The following is a 12098-nucleotide window of genomic DNA, read 5'->3' as shown; positions in this document are numbered from 1 at the left end:
GGCTTCAACAGAGGCTCTTTAGGTTAAAACCCTCAAGCTTTACCGACTAAGCTATCCTGGCTCTTCCAACGCTCATCTTCTTGCTTCAACAGAGGCTCTTTAGGTTAAAACCCTCAAGCTTTACCGACTAAGCTATCCTGGCTCTTCCAGCGCTCATCTTCTTGAAAATTGCGGATAATTTCTTCTTATTCATTTTCTTCTGTTAATATATTAAAAGCCCTTTTTATTCATATGTTAAAAAAGGAACGTCATTATGATTGAAAGTTTCCACCTTGGCAACTGGCGCTGACTAAAAATTGAGGCGTCCATTAGTTATCCAGCGTCTTGGAAGCATAAATTAGAGGATTTTATGAGGGTGGACACTCTGACGATCATCGGGCTGTGGAGATATAACTACCGCGTGAATTTTGCCGTCAGTATGGGGCACTCGGAGAGCCCAAACTGTACAAGGTTTTATAACGACATAAGAACTGGCTAAGGTCTTAATGCAGCACACAAAATTTCCCGTGGGAAACCGTCATTGGTTGGCCTTTAAGTGCGGTTTTAATTATCAGACCACCCAAGAAAGTCAGGTTCGATTCATTTTTTTAAAACATGAAAAACAGTTTCTATGCAATAGAAAAAAAATTAAAAGATTTTTATACAACATTTTTTATTTAAATTCCAGTATGGGCAACGAGTAACAACGAAAAGGACTCTGACTATATGTCATTTTGAACAACGCCTGGCGAGCAGACGTAAGTAGTTTAATATATGGATTTGGAAATAAATAACTTCCGCTTTTTTTCAAGGTCACGAATTTATCGCAAACCACATCCGTCGAACGTTTCTTAACTTCCCGCAAAAGGTTAAGCACCCGAACTGGGGCTCGAACCCAGGACCGTTAGGTTAAGAGCCTAACGCTCTTCCGACTGAGCTACACGGGCGACCCTCAGCGGGCAAAATCGTAACGTCATAACATTCAATAAAACCGACAACGAAATTTAAAAATTTTAGTTTTCTTCAAACAGGCTTCCTTCTTAAACTGTGGCTTCAACAGAGGCTCTTTAGGTTAAAACCCTCAAGCTTTACCGACTAAGCTATCCTGGCTCTTCCAACGCTCATCTTCTTGCTTCAACAGAGGCTCTTTAGGTTAAAACCCTCAAGCTTTACCGACTAAGGTATCCTGGCTCTTCCAGCGCTCATCTTCTTGAAAATTGCGGATAATTTCTTCTTATTCATTTTCTTCTGTTAATATATTAAAAGCCCTTTTTATTCATATGTTAAAAAAGGAACGTCATTATGATTGAAAGTTTCCACCTTGGCAACTGGCGCTGACTAAAAATTGAGGCGTCCATTAGTTATCCAGCGTCTTGGAAGCATAAATTAGAGGATTTTATGAGGGTGGACACTCTGACGATCATCGGGCTGTGGAGATATAACTACCGCGTGAATTTTGCCGTCAGTATGGGGCACTCGGAGAGCCCAAACTGTACAAGGTTTTATAACGACATAAGAACTGGCTAAGGTCTTAATGCAGCACACAAAATTTCCCGTGGGAAACCGTCATTGGTTGGCCTTTAAGTGCGGTTTTAATTATCAGACCACCCAAGAAAGTCAGGTTCGATTCATTTTTTTAAAACATGAAAAACAGTTTCTATGCAATAGAAAAAAAATTAAAAGATTTTTATACAACATTTTTTATTTAAATTCCAGTATGGGCAACGAGTAACAACGAAAAGGACTCTGACTATATGTCATTTTGAACAACGCCGGCGAACAGACGTAAGTAGTTTAATATATGGATTTGGAAATAAATAACTTCCGCTTTTTTTCAAGGTCACGAATTTATCGCAAACCACATCCGTCGAACGTTTCTTAACTTCCCGCAAAAGGTTAAGCACCCGAACTGGGGCTCGAACCCAGGACCGTTAGGTTAAGAGCCTAACGCTCTTCCGACTGAGCTACACGGGCGACCCTCAGCGGGCAAAATCGTAACGTCATAACATTCAATAAAACCGACAACGAAATTTAAAAATTTTAGTTTTCTTCAAACAGGCTTCCTTCTTAAACTGTGGCTTCAACAGAGGCTCTTTAGGTTAAAACCCTCAAGCTTTACCGACTAAGCTATCCTGGCTCTTCCAACGCTCATCTTCTTGCTTCAACAGAGGCTCTTTAGGTTAAAACCCTCAAGCTTTACCGACTAAGCTATCCTGGCTCTTCCAGCGCTCATCTTCTTGAAAATTGCGGATAATTTCTTCTTATTCATTTTCTTCTGTTAATATATTAAAAGCCCTTTTTATTCATATGTTAAAAAAGGAACGTCATTATGATTGAAAGTTTCCACCTTGGCAACTGGCGCTGACTAAAAATTGAGGCGTCCATTAGTTATCCAGCGTCTTGGAAGCATAAATTAGAGGATTTTATGAGGGTGGACACTCTGACGATCATCGGGCTGTGGAGATATAACTACCGCGTGAATTTTGCCGTCAGTATGGGGCACTCGGAGAGCCCAAACTGTACAAGGTTTTATAACGACATAAGAACTGGCTAAGGTCTTAATGCAGCACACAAAATTTCCCGTGGGAAACCGTCATTGGTTGGCCTTTAAGTGCGGTTTTAATTATCAGACCACCCAAGAAAGTCAGGTTCGATTCATTTTTTTAAAACATGAAAAACAGTTTCTATGCAATAGAAAAAAAATTAAAAGATTTTTATACAACATTTTTTATTTAAATTCCAGTATGGGCAACGAGTAACAACGAAAAGGACTCTGACTATATGTCATTTTGAACAACGCCTGGCGAACAGACGTAAGTAGTTTAATATATGGATTTGGAAATAAATAACTTCCGCTTTTTTTCAAGGTCACGAATTTATCGCAAACCACATCCGTCGAACGTTTCTTAACTTCCCGCAAAAGGTTAAGCACCCGAACTGGGGCTCGAACCCAGGACCGTTAGGTTAAGAGCCTAACGCTCTTCCGACTGAGCTACACGGGCGACCCTCAGCGGGCAAAATCGTAACGTCATAACATTCAATAAAACCGACAACGAAATTTAAAAATTTTAGTTTTCTTCAAACAGGCTTCCTTCTTAAACTGTGGCTTCAACAGAGGCTCTTTAGGTTAAAACCCTCAAGCTTTACCGACTAAGCTATCCTGGCTCTTCCAACGCTCATCTTCTTGCTTCAACAGAGGCTCTTTAGGTTAAAACCCTCAAGCTTTACCGACTAAGCTATCCTGGCTCTTCCAGCGCTCATCTTCTTGAAAATTGCGGATAATTTCTTCTTATTCATTTTCTTCTGTTAATATATTAAAAGCCCTTTTTATTCATATGTTAAAAAAGGAACGTCATTATGATTGAAAGTTTCCACCTTGGCAACTGGCGCTGACTAAAAATTGAGGCGTCCATTAGTTATCCAGCGTCTTGGAAGCATAAATTAGAGGATTTTATGAGGGTGGAGACTCTGACGATCATCGGGCTGTGGAGATATAACTACCGCGTGAATTTTGCCGTCAGTATGGGGCACTCGGAGAGCCCAAACTGAACAAGGTTTTATAACGACATAAGAACTGGCTAAGGTCTTAATGCAGCACACAAAATTTCCCGTGGGAAACCGTCATTGGTTGGCCTTTAAGTGCGGTTTTAATTATCAGACCACCCAAGAAAGTCAGGTTCGATTCATTTTTTTTAAAACATGAAAAACAGTTTCTATGCAATAGAAAAAAAATTAAAAGATTTTTATACAACATTTTTTATTTAAATTCCAGTATGGGCAACGAGTAACAACGAAAAGGACTCTGACTATATGTCATTTTGAACAACGCCGGCGAACAGACGTAAGTAGTTTAATATATGGATTTGGAAATAAATAACTTCCGCTTTTTTTCAAGGTCACGAATTTATCGCAAACCACATCCGTCGAACGTTTCTTAACTTCCCGCAAAAGGTTAAGCACCCGAACTGGGGCTCGAACCCAGGACCGTTAGGTTAAGAGCCTAACGCTCTTCCGACTGAGCTACACGGGCGACCCTCAGCGGGCAAAATCGTAACGTCATAACATTCAATAAAACCGACAACGAAATTTAAAAATTTTAGTTTTCTTCAAACAGGCTTCCTTCTTAAACTGTGGCTTCAACAGAGGCTCTTTAGGTTAAAACCCTCAAGCTTTACCGACTAAGCTATCCTGGCTCTTCCAACGCTCATCTTCTTGCTTCAACAGAGGCTCTTTAGGTTAAAACCCTCAAGCTTTACCGACTAAGCTATCCTGGCTCTTCCAGCGCTCATCTTCTTGAAAATTGCGGATAATTTCTTCTTATTCATTTTCTTCTGTTAATATATTAAAAGCCCTTTTTATTCATATGTTAAAAAAGGAACGTCATTATGATTGAAAGTTTCCACCTTGGCAACTGGCGCTGACTAAAAATTGAGGCGTCCATTAGTTATCCAGCGTCTTGGAAGCATAAATTAGAGGATTTTATGAGGGTGGACACTCTGACGATCATCGGGCTGTGGAGATATAACTACCGCGTGAATTTTGCCGTCAGTATGGGGCACTCGGAGAGCCCAAACTGTACAAGGTTTTATAACGACATAAGAACTGGCTAAGGTCTTAATGCAGCACACAAAATTTCCCGTGGGAAACCGTCATTGGTTGGCCTTTAAGTGCGGTTTTAATTATCAGACCACCCAAGAAAGTCAGGTTCGATTCATTTTTTTAAAACATGAAAAACAGTTTCTATGCAATAGAAAAAAAATTAAAAGATTTTTATACAACATTTTTTATTTAAATTCCAGTATGGGCAACGAGTAACAACGAAAAGGACTCTGACTATATGTCATTTTGAACAACGCCTGGCGAACAGACGTAAGTAGTTTAATATATGGATTTGGAAATAAATAACTTCCGCTTTTTTTCAAGGTCACGAATTTATCGCAAACCACATCCGTCGAACGTTTCTTAACTTCCCGCAAAAGGTTAAGCACCCGAACTGGGGCTCGAACCCAGGACCGTTAGGTTAAGAGCCTAACGCTCTTCCGACTGAGCTACACGGGCGACCCTCAGCGGGCAAAATCGTAACGTCATAACATTCAATAAAACCGACAACGAAATTTAAAAATTTTAGTTTTCTTCAAACAGGCTTCCTTCTTAAACTGTGGCTTCAACAGAGGCTCTTTAGGTTAAAACCCTCAAGCTTTACCGACTAAGCTATCCTGGCTCTTCCAACGCTCATCTTCTTGCTTCAACAGAGGCTCTTTAGGTTAAAACCCTCAAGCTTTACCGACTAAGCTATCCTGGCTCTTCCAGCGCTCATCTTCTTGAAAATTGCGGATAATTTCTTCTTATTCATTTTCTTCTGTTAATATATTAAAAGCCCTTTTTATTCATATGTTAAAAAAGGAACGTCATTATGATTGAAAGTTTCCACCTTGGCAACTGGCGCTGACTAAAAATTGAGGCGTCCATTAGTTATCCAGCGTCTTGGAAGCATAAATTAGAGGATTTTATGAGGGTGGACACTCTGACGATCATCGGGCTGTGGAGATATAACTACCGCGTGAATTTTGCCGTCAGTATGGGGCACTCGGAGAGCCCAAACTGTACAAGGTTTTATAACGACATAAGAACTGGCTAAGGTCTTAATGCAGCACACAAAATTTCCCGTGGGAAACCGTCATTGGTTGGCCTTTAAGTGCGGTTTTAATTATCAGACCACCCAAGAAAGTCAGGTTCGATTCATTTTTTTAAAACATGAAAAACAGTTTCTATGCAATAGAAAAAAAATTAAAAGATTTTTATACAACATTTTTTATTTAAATTCCAGTATGGGCAACGAGTAACAACGAAAAGGACTCTGACTATATGTCATTTTGAACAACGCCTGGCGAACAGACGTAAGTAGTTTAATATATGGATTTGGAAATAAATAACTTCCGCTTTTTTTCAAGGTCACGAATTTATCGCAAACCACATCCGTCGAACGTTTCTTAACTTCCCGCAAAAGGTTAAGCACCCGAACTGGGGCTCGAACCCAGGACCGTTAGGTTAAGAGCCTAACGCTCTTCCGACTGAGCTACACGGGCGACCCTCAGCGGGCAAAATCGTAACGTCATAACATTCAATAAAACCGACAACGAAATTTAAAAATTTTAGTTTTCTTCAAACAGGCTTCCTTCTTAAACTGTGGCTTCAACAGAGGCTCTTTAGGTTAAAACCCTCAAGCTTTACCGACTAAGCTATCCTGGCTCTTCCAACGCTCATCTTCTTGCTTCAACAGAGGCTCTTTAGGTTAAAACCCTCAAGCTTTACCGACTAAGCTATCCTGGCTCTTCCAGCGCTCATCTTCTTGAAAATTGCGGATAATTTCTTCTTATTCATTTTCTTCTGTTAATATATTAAAAGCCCTTTTTATTCATATGTTAAAAAAGGAACGTCATTATGATTGAAAGTTTCCACCTTGGCAACTGGCGCTGACTAAAAATTGAGGCGTCCATTAGTTATCCAGCGTCTTGGAAGCATAAATTAGAGGATTTTATGAGGGTGGAGACTCTGACGATCATCGGGCTGTGGAGATATAACTACCGCGTGAATTTTGCCGTCAGTATGGGGCACTCGGAGAGCCCAAACTGAACAAGGTTTTATAACGACATAAGAACTGGCTAAGGTCTTAATGCAGCACACAAAATTTCCCGTGGGAAACCGTCATTGGTTGGCCTTTAAGTGCGGTTTTAATTATCAGACCACCCAAGAAAGTCAGGTTCGATTCATTTTTTTTAAAACATGAAAAACAGTTTCTATGCAATAGAAAAAAAATTAAAAGATTTTTATACAACATTTTTTATTTAAATTCCAGTATGGGCAACGAGTAACAACGAAAAGGACTCTGACTATATGTCATTTTGAACAACGCCTGACGAACAGACGTAAGTAGTTTAATATATGGATTTGGAAATAAATAACTTCCGTTTTTTTTCAAGGTCACGAATTTATCGCAAACCACATCCGTCGAACGTTTCTTAACTTCCCGCAAAAGGTTAAGCACCCGAACTGGGGCTCGAACCCAGGACCGTTAGGTTAAGAGCCTAACGCTCTACCGACTGAGCTACACGGGCGACCCTCAGCGGGCAAAATCGTAACGTCATAACATTCAATAAAACCGACAACGAAATTTAAAAATTTTAGTTTTCATCAAACAGGCTTCCTTCTTAAACTGTGGCTTCAACAGAGGCTCTTTAGGTTAAAACCCTCAAGCTTTACCGACTAAGCTATCCTGGCTCTTCCAACGCTCATCTTCTTGCTTCAACAGAGGCTCTTTAGGTTAAAACCCTCAAGCTTTACCGACTAAGCTATCCTGGCTCTTCCAGCGCTCATCTTCTTGAAAATTGCGGATAATTTCTTCTTATTCATTTTCTTCTGTTAATATATTAAAAGCCCTTTTTATTCATATGTTAAAAAAGGAACGTCATTATGATTGAAAGTTTCCACCTTGGCAACTGGCGCTGACTAGGAATTGAGGCGTCCATTAGTTATCCAGCGTCTTGGAAGCATAAATTAGAGGACTTTATGAGGGTCGAGACTCTGACGATCATCGGGCTGTGGAGATATAACTACCGCGTGAATTTTGCCGTCAGTATGGGGCACTCGGAGAGCCCAAACTGAACAAGGTTTTATAACGACATAAGAACTGGCTAAGGTCTTAATGCAGCACACAAAATTTCCCGTGGGAAACCGTCATTGGTTGGCCTTTAAGTGCGGTTTTAATTAGCAGACCACCCAAGAAAGTCAGGTTCGATTCATTTTTTTGAAAACATGAAAAACAGTTTCTATGCAATAGAAAAAAAATTAAAAGTTTTTTATTCAACATTTTTTATTTAAATTCCAGTATGGGCAACGAGTAACAACGAAAAGGACTCTGACTATATGTCATTTTGAACAACGCCTGACGAACAGACGTAAGTAGTTTAATATATGGATTTGGAAATAAATAACTTCCGCTTTTTTTCAAGGTCACGAATTTATCGCAAACCACATCCGTCGAACGTTTCTTAACTTCCCGCAAAAGGTTAAGCACCGGAACTGGGGCTCGAACCCAGGACCGTTAGGTTAAGAGCCTAACGCTCTACCGACTGAGCTACACGGGCGACCCTCAGCGGGCAAAATCGTAACGTCATAACATTCAATAAAACCGACAACGAAATTTAAAAATTTTAGTTTTCTTCAAACAGGCTTCCTTCTTAAACTGTGGCTTCAACAGAGGCTCTTTAGGTTAAAACCCTCAAGCTTTAACGACTAAGCTATCCTGGCTCTTCCAGCGCTCATCTTCTTGCTTCAACAGAGGCTCTTTAAGTTAAAACCCTCAAGCTTCACCGACTAAGCTATCCTTGCTCTTCCAGCGCTCATCTTCTTGAAAATTGCGGATAATTTCTTTTTATTCATTTTCTTCTGTTAATATATTAAAAGCCCTTTTTATTCATATGTTAAAAAAGGAACGTCATTATGATTGAAAGTTTCCACCTTGGCAACTGGCGCTGACTAAAAATTGAGGCGTCCATTAGTTATCCAGCGTCTTGGAAGCATAAATTAGAGGATTTTATGAGGGTGGAGACTCTGACGATCATCGGGCTGTGGAGATATAACTACCGCGTGAATTTTGCCGTCAGTATGGGGCACTCGGAGAGCCCAAACTGAACAAGGTTTTATAACGACATAAGAACTGGCTAAGGTCTTAATGCAGCACACAAAATTTCCCGTGGGAAACCGTCATTGGTTGGCCTTTAAGTGCGGTTTTAATTATCAGACCACCCAAGAAAGTCAGGTTCGATTCATTTTTTTGAAAACATGAAAAACAGTTTCTATGCAATAGAAAAAAAATTAAAAGATTTTTATACAACATTTTTTATTTAAATTCCAGTATGGGCAACGAGTAACAACGAAAAGGACTCTGACTATATGTCATTTTGAACAACGCCTGACGAACAGACGTAAGTAGTTTAATATATGGATTTGGAAATAAATAACTTCCGCTTTTTTTCAAGGTCACGAATTTATCGCAAACCACATCCGTCGAACGTTTCTTAACTTCCCGCAAAAGGTTAAGCACCGGAACTGGGGCTCGAACCCAGGACCGTTAGGTTAAGAGCCTAACGCTCTACCGACTGAGCTACACGGGCGACCCTCAGCGGGCAAAATCGTAACGTCATAACATTCAATAAAACCGACAACGAAATTTAAAAATTTTAGTTTTCTTCAAACAGGCTTCCTTCTTAAACTGTGGCTTCAACAGAGGCTCTTTAGGTTAAAACCCTCAAGCTTTAACGACTAAGCTATCCTGGCTCTTCCAGCGCTCATCTTCTTGCTTCAACAGAGGCTCTTTAAGTTAAAACCCTCAAGCTTCACCGACTAAGCTATCCTTGCTCTTCCAGCGCTCATCTTCTTGAAAATTGCGGATAATTTCTTTTTATTCATTTTCTTCTGTTAATATATTAAAAGCCCTTTTTATTCATATGTTAAAAAAGGAACGTCATTATGATTGAAAGTTTCCACCTTGGCAACTGGCGCTGACTAAAAATTGAGGCGTCCATTAGTTATCCAGCGTCTTGGAAGCATAAATTAGAGGATTTTATGAGGGTGGAGACTCTGACGATCATCGGGCTGTGGAGATATAACTACCGCGTGAATTTTGCCGTCAGTATGGGGCACTCGGAGAGCCCAAACTGAACAAGGTTTTATAACGACATAAGAACTGGCTAAGGTCTTAATGCAGCACACAAAATTTCCCGTGGGAAACCGTCATTGGTTGGCCTTTAAGTGCGGTTTTAATTATCAGACCACCCAAGAAAGTCAGGTTCGATTCATTTTTTTGAAAACATGAAAAACAGTTTCTATGCAATAGAAAAAAAATTAAAAGATTTTTATACAACATTTTTTATTTAAATTCCAGTATGGGCAACGAGTAACAACGAAAAGGACTCTGACTATATGTCATTTTGAACAACGCCTGGCGAGCAGACGTAAGTAGTTTAATATATGGATTTGGAAATAAATAACTTCCGCTTTTTTTCAAGGTCACGAATTTATCGCAAACCACATCCGTCGAACGTTTCTTAACTTCCCGCAAAAGGTTAAGCACCCGAACTGGGGCTCGAACCCAGGACCGTTAGGTTAAGAGCCTAACGCTCTTCCGACTGAGCTACACGGGCGACCCTCAGCGGGCAAAATCGTAACGTCATAACATTCAATAAAACCGACAACGAAATTTAAAAATTTTAGTTTTCTTCAAACAGGCTTCCTTCTTAAACTGTGGCTTCAACAGAGGCTCTTTAGGTTAAAACCCTCAAGCTTTACCGACTAAGCTATCCTGGCTCTTCCAACGCTCATCTTCTTGCTTCAACAGAGGCTCTTTAGGTTAAAACCCTCAAGCTTTACCGACTAAGCTATCCTGGCTCTTCCAGCGCTCATCTTCTTGAAAATTGCGGATAATTTCTTCTTATTCATTTTCTTCTGTTAATATATTAAAAGCCCTTTTTATTCATATGTTAAAAAAGGAACGTCATTATGATTGAAAGTTTCCACCTTGGCAACTGGCGCTGACTAAAAATTGAGGCGTCCATTAGTTATCCAGCGTCTTGGAAGCATAAATTAGAGGATTTTATGAGGGTGGACACTCTGACGATCATCGGGCTGTGGAGATATAACTACCGCGTGAATTTTGCCGTCAGTATGGGGCACTCGGAGAGCCCAAACTGTACAAGGTTTTATAACGACATAAGAACTGGCTAAGGTCTTAATGCAGCACACAAAATTTCCCGTGGGAAACCGTCATTGGTTGGCCTTTAAGTGCGGTTTTAATTATCAGACCACCCAAGAAAGTCAGGTTCGATTCATTTTTTTAAAACATGAAAAACAGTTTCTATGCAATAGAAAAAAAATTAAAAGATTTTTATACAACATTTTTTATTTAAATTCCAGTATCGGCAACGAGTAACAACGAAAAGGACTCTGACTATATGTCATTTTGAACAACGCCTGGCGAACAGACGTAAGTAGTTTAATATATGGATTTGGAAATAAATAACTTCCGCTTTTTTTCAAGGTCACGAATTTATCGCAAACCACATCCGTCGAACGTTTCTTAACTTCCCGCAAAAGGTTAAGCACCCGAACTGGGGCTCGAACCCAGGACCGTTAGGTTAAGAGCCTAACGCTCTTCCGACTGAGCTACACGGGCGACCCTCAGCGGGCAAAATCGTAACGTCATAACATTCAATAAAACCGACAACGAAATTTAAAAATTTTAGTTTTCTTCAAACAGGCTTCCTTCTTAAACTGTGGCTTCAACAGAGGCTCTTTAGGTTAAAACCCTCAAGCTTTACCGACTAAGCTATCCTGGCTCTTCCAACGCTCATCTTCTTGCTTCAACAGAGGCTCTTTAGGTTAAAACCCTCAAGCTTTACCGACTAAGCTATCCTGGCTCTTCCAGCGCTCATCTTCTTGAAAATTGCGGATAATTTCTTCTTATTCATTTTCTTCTGTTAATATATTAAAAGCCCTTTTTATTCATATGTTAAAAAAGGAACGTCATTATGATTGAAAGTTTCCACCTTGGCAACTGGCGCTGACTAAAAATTGAGGCGTCCATTAGTTATCCAGCGTCTTGGAAGCATAAATTAGAGGATTTTATGAGGGTGGAGACTCTGACGATCATCGGGCTGTGGAGATATAACTACCGCGTGAATTTTGCCGTCAGTATGGGGCACTCGGAGAGCCCAAACTGTACAAGGTTTTATAACGACATAAGAACTGGCTAAGGTCTTAATGCAGCACACAAAATTTCCCGTGGGAAACCGTCATTGGTTGGCCTTTAAGTGCGGTTTTAATTATCAGACCACCCAAGAAAGTCAGGTTCGATTCATTTTTTTTAAAACATGAAAAACAGTTTCTATGCAATAGAAAAAAAATTAAAAGATTTTTATACAACATTTTTTATTTAAATTCCAGTATGGGCAACGAGTAACAACGAAAAGGACTCTGACTATATGTCATTTTGAACAACGCCTGGCGAACAGACGTAAGTAGTTTAATATATGGATTTGGAAATAAATAACTTCCGCTTTTTT

General features: G+C 39.9%; 1 protein-coding gene and 11 non-coding genes across 12 annotated transcripts in view; all 12 read right to left on the bottom strand.

The window, feature by feature from the left end:
* LOC149964659 (uncharacterized) overlaps positions 1-12098 on the bottom strand; it is a 103321-nt gene that overhangs the window by 41535 nt on the left and 49688 nt on the right. The window lies entirely within an intron of this gene.
* On the bottom strand, positions 854-926 carry TRNAK-CUU (transfer RNA lysine (anticodon CUU)). The gene has a single exon. It is a non-coding gene; the product is annotated as a tRNA-Lys (tRNA).
* TRNAK-CUU (transfer RNA lysine (anticodon CUU)) lies at positions 1881-1953 on the bottom strand. The gene has a single exon. It is a non-coding gene; the product is annotated as a tRNA-Lys (tRNA).
* On the bottom strand, positions 2909-2981 carry TRNAK-CUU (transfer RNA lysine (anticodon CUU)). The gene has a single exon. It is a non-coding gene; the product is annotated as a tRNA-Lys (tRNA).
* On the bottom strand, positions 3937-4009 carry TRNAK-CUU (transfer RNA lysine (anticodon CUU)). Its single transcript has one exon. It is a non-coding gene; the product is annotated as a tRNA-Lys (tRNA).
* Positions 4965-5037, bottom strand: TRNAK-CUU (transfer RNA lysine (anticodon CUU)). Its single transcript has one exon. It is a non-coding gene; the product is annotated as a tRNA-Lys (tRNA).
* TRNAK-CUU (transfer RNA lysine (anticodon CUU)) lies at positions 5993-6065 on the bottom strand. Its single transcript has one exon. It is a non-coding gene; the product is annotated as a tRNA-Lys (tRNA).
* TRNAK-CUU (transfer RNA lysine (anticodon CUU)) lies at positions 7022-7094 on the bottom strand. Its single transcript has one exon. It is a non-coding gene; the product is annotated as a tRNA-Lys (tRNA).
* TRNAK-CUU (transfer RNA lysine (anticodon CUU)) lies at positions 8051-8123 on the bottom strand. Its single transcript has one exon. It is a non-coding gene; the product is annotated as a tRNA-Lys (tRNA).
* On the bottom strand, positions 9080-9152 carry TRNAK-CUU (transfer RNA lysine (anticodon CUU)). The gene has a single exon. It is a non-coding gene; the product is annotated as a tRNA-Lys (tRNA).
* On the bottom strand, positions 10109-10181 carry TRNAK-CUU (transfer RNA lysine (anticodon CUU)). Its single transcript has one exon. It is a non-coding gene; the product is annotated as a tRNA-Lys (tRNA).
* On the bottom strand, positions 11137-11209 carry TRNAK-CUU (transfer RNA lysine (anticodon CUU)). The gene has a single exon. It is a non-coding gene; the product is annotated as a tRNA-Lys (tRNA).

This window comes from Leiobunum rupestre, chromosome 1 (genome assembly GCF_980474605.1).
Source record: "Leiobunum rupestre chromosome 1, qqLeiRupe1.1.hap1, whole genome shotgun sequence".
NCBI lineage: Eukaryota > Metazoa > Arthropoda > Arachnida > Opiliones > Sclerosomatidae > Leiobunum > Leiobunum rupestre.
Note: the sequence above shows the minus strand (reverse complement) of the source record. Positions and strands in the feature narration are given on the sequence as shown.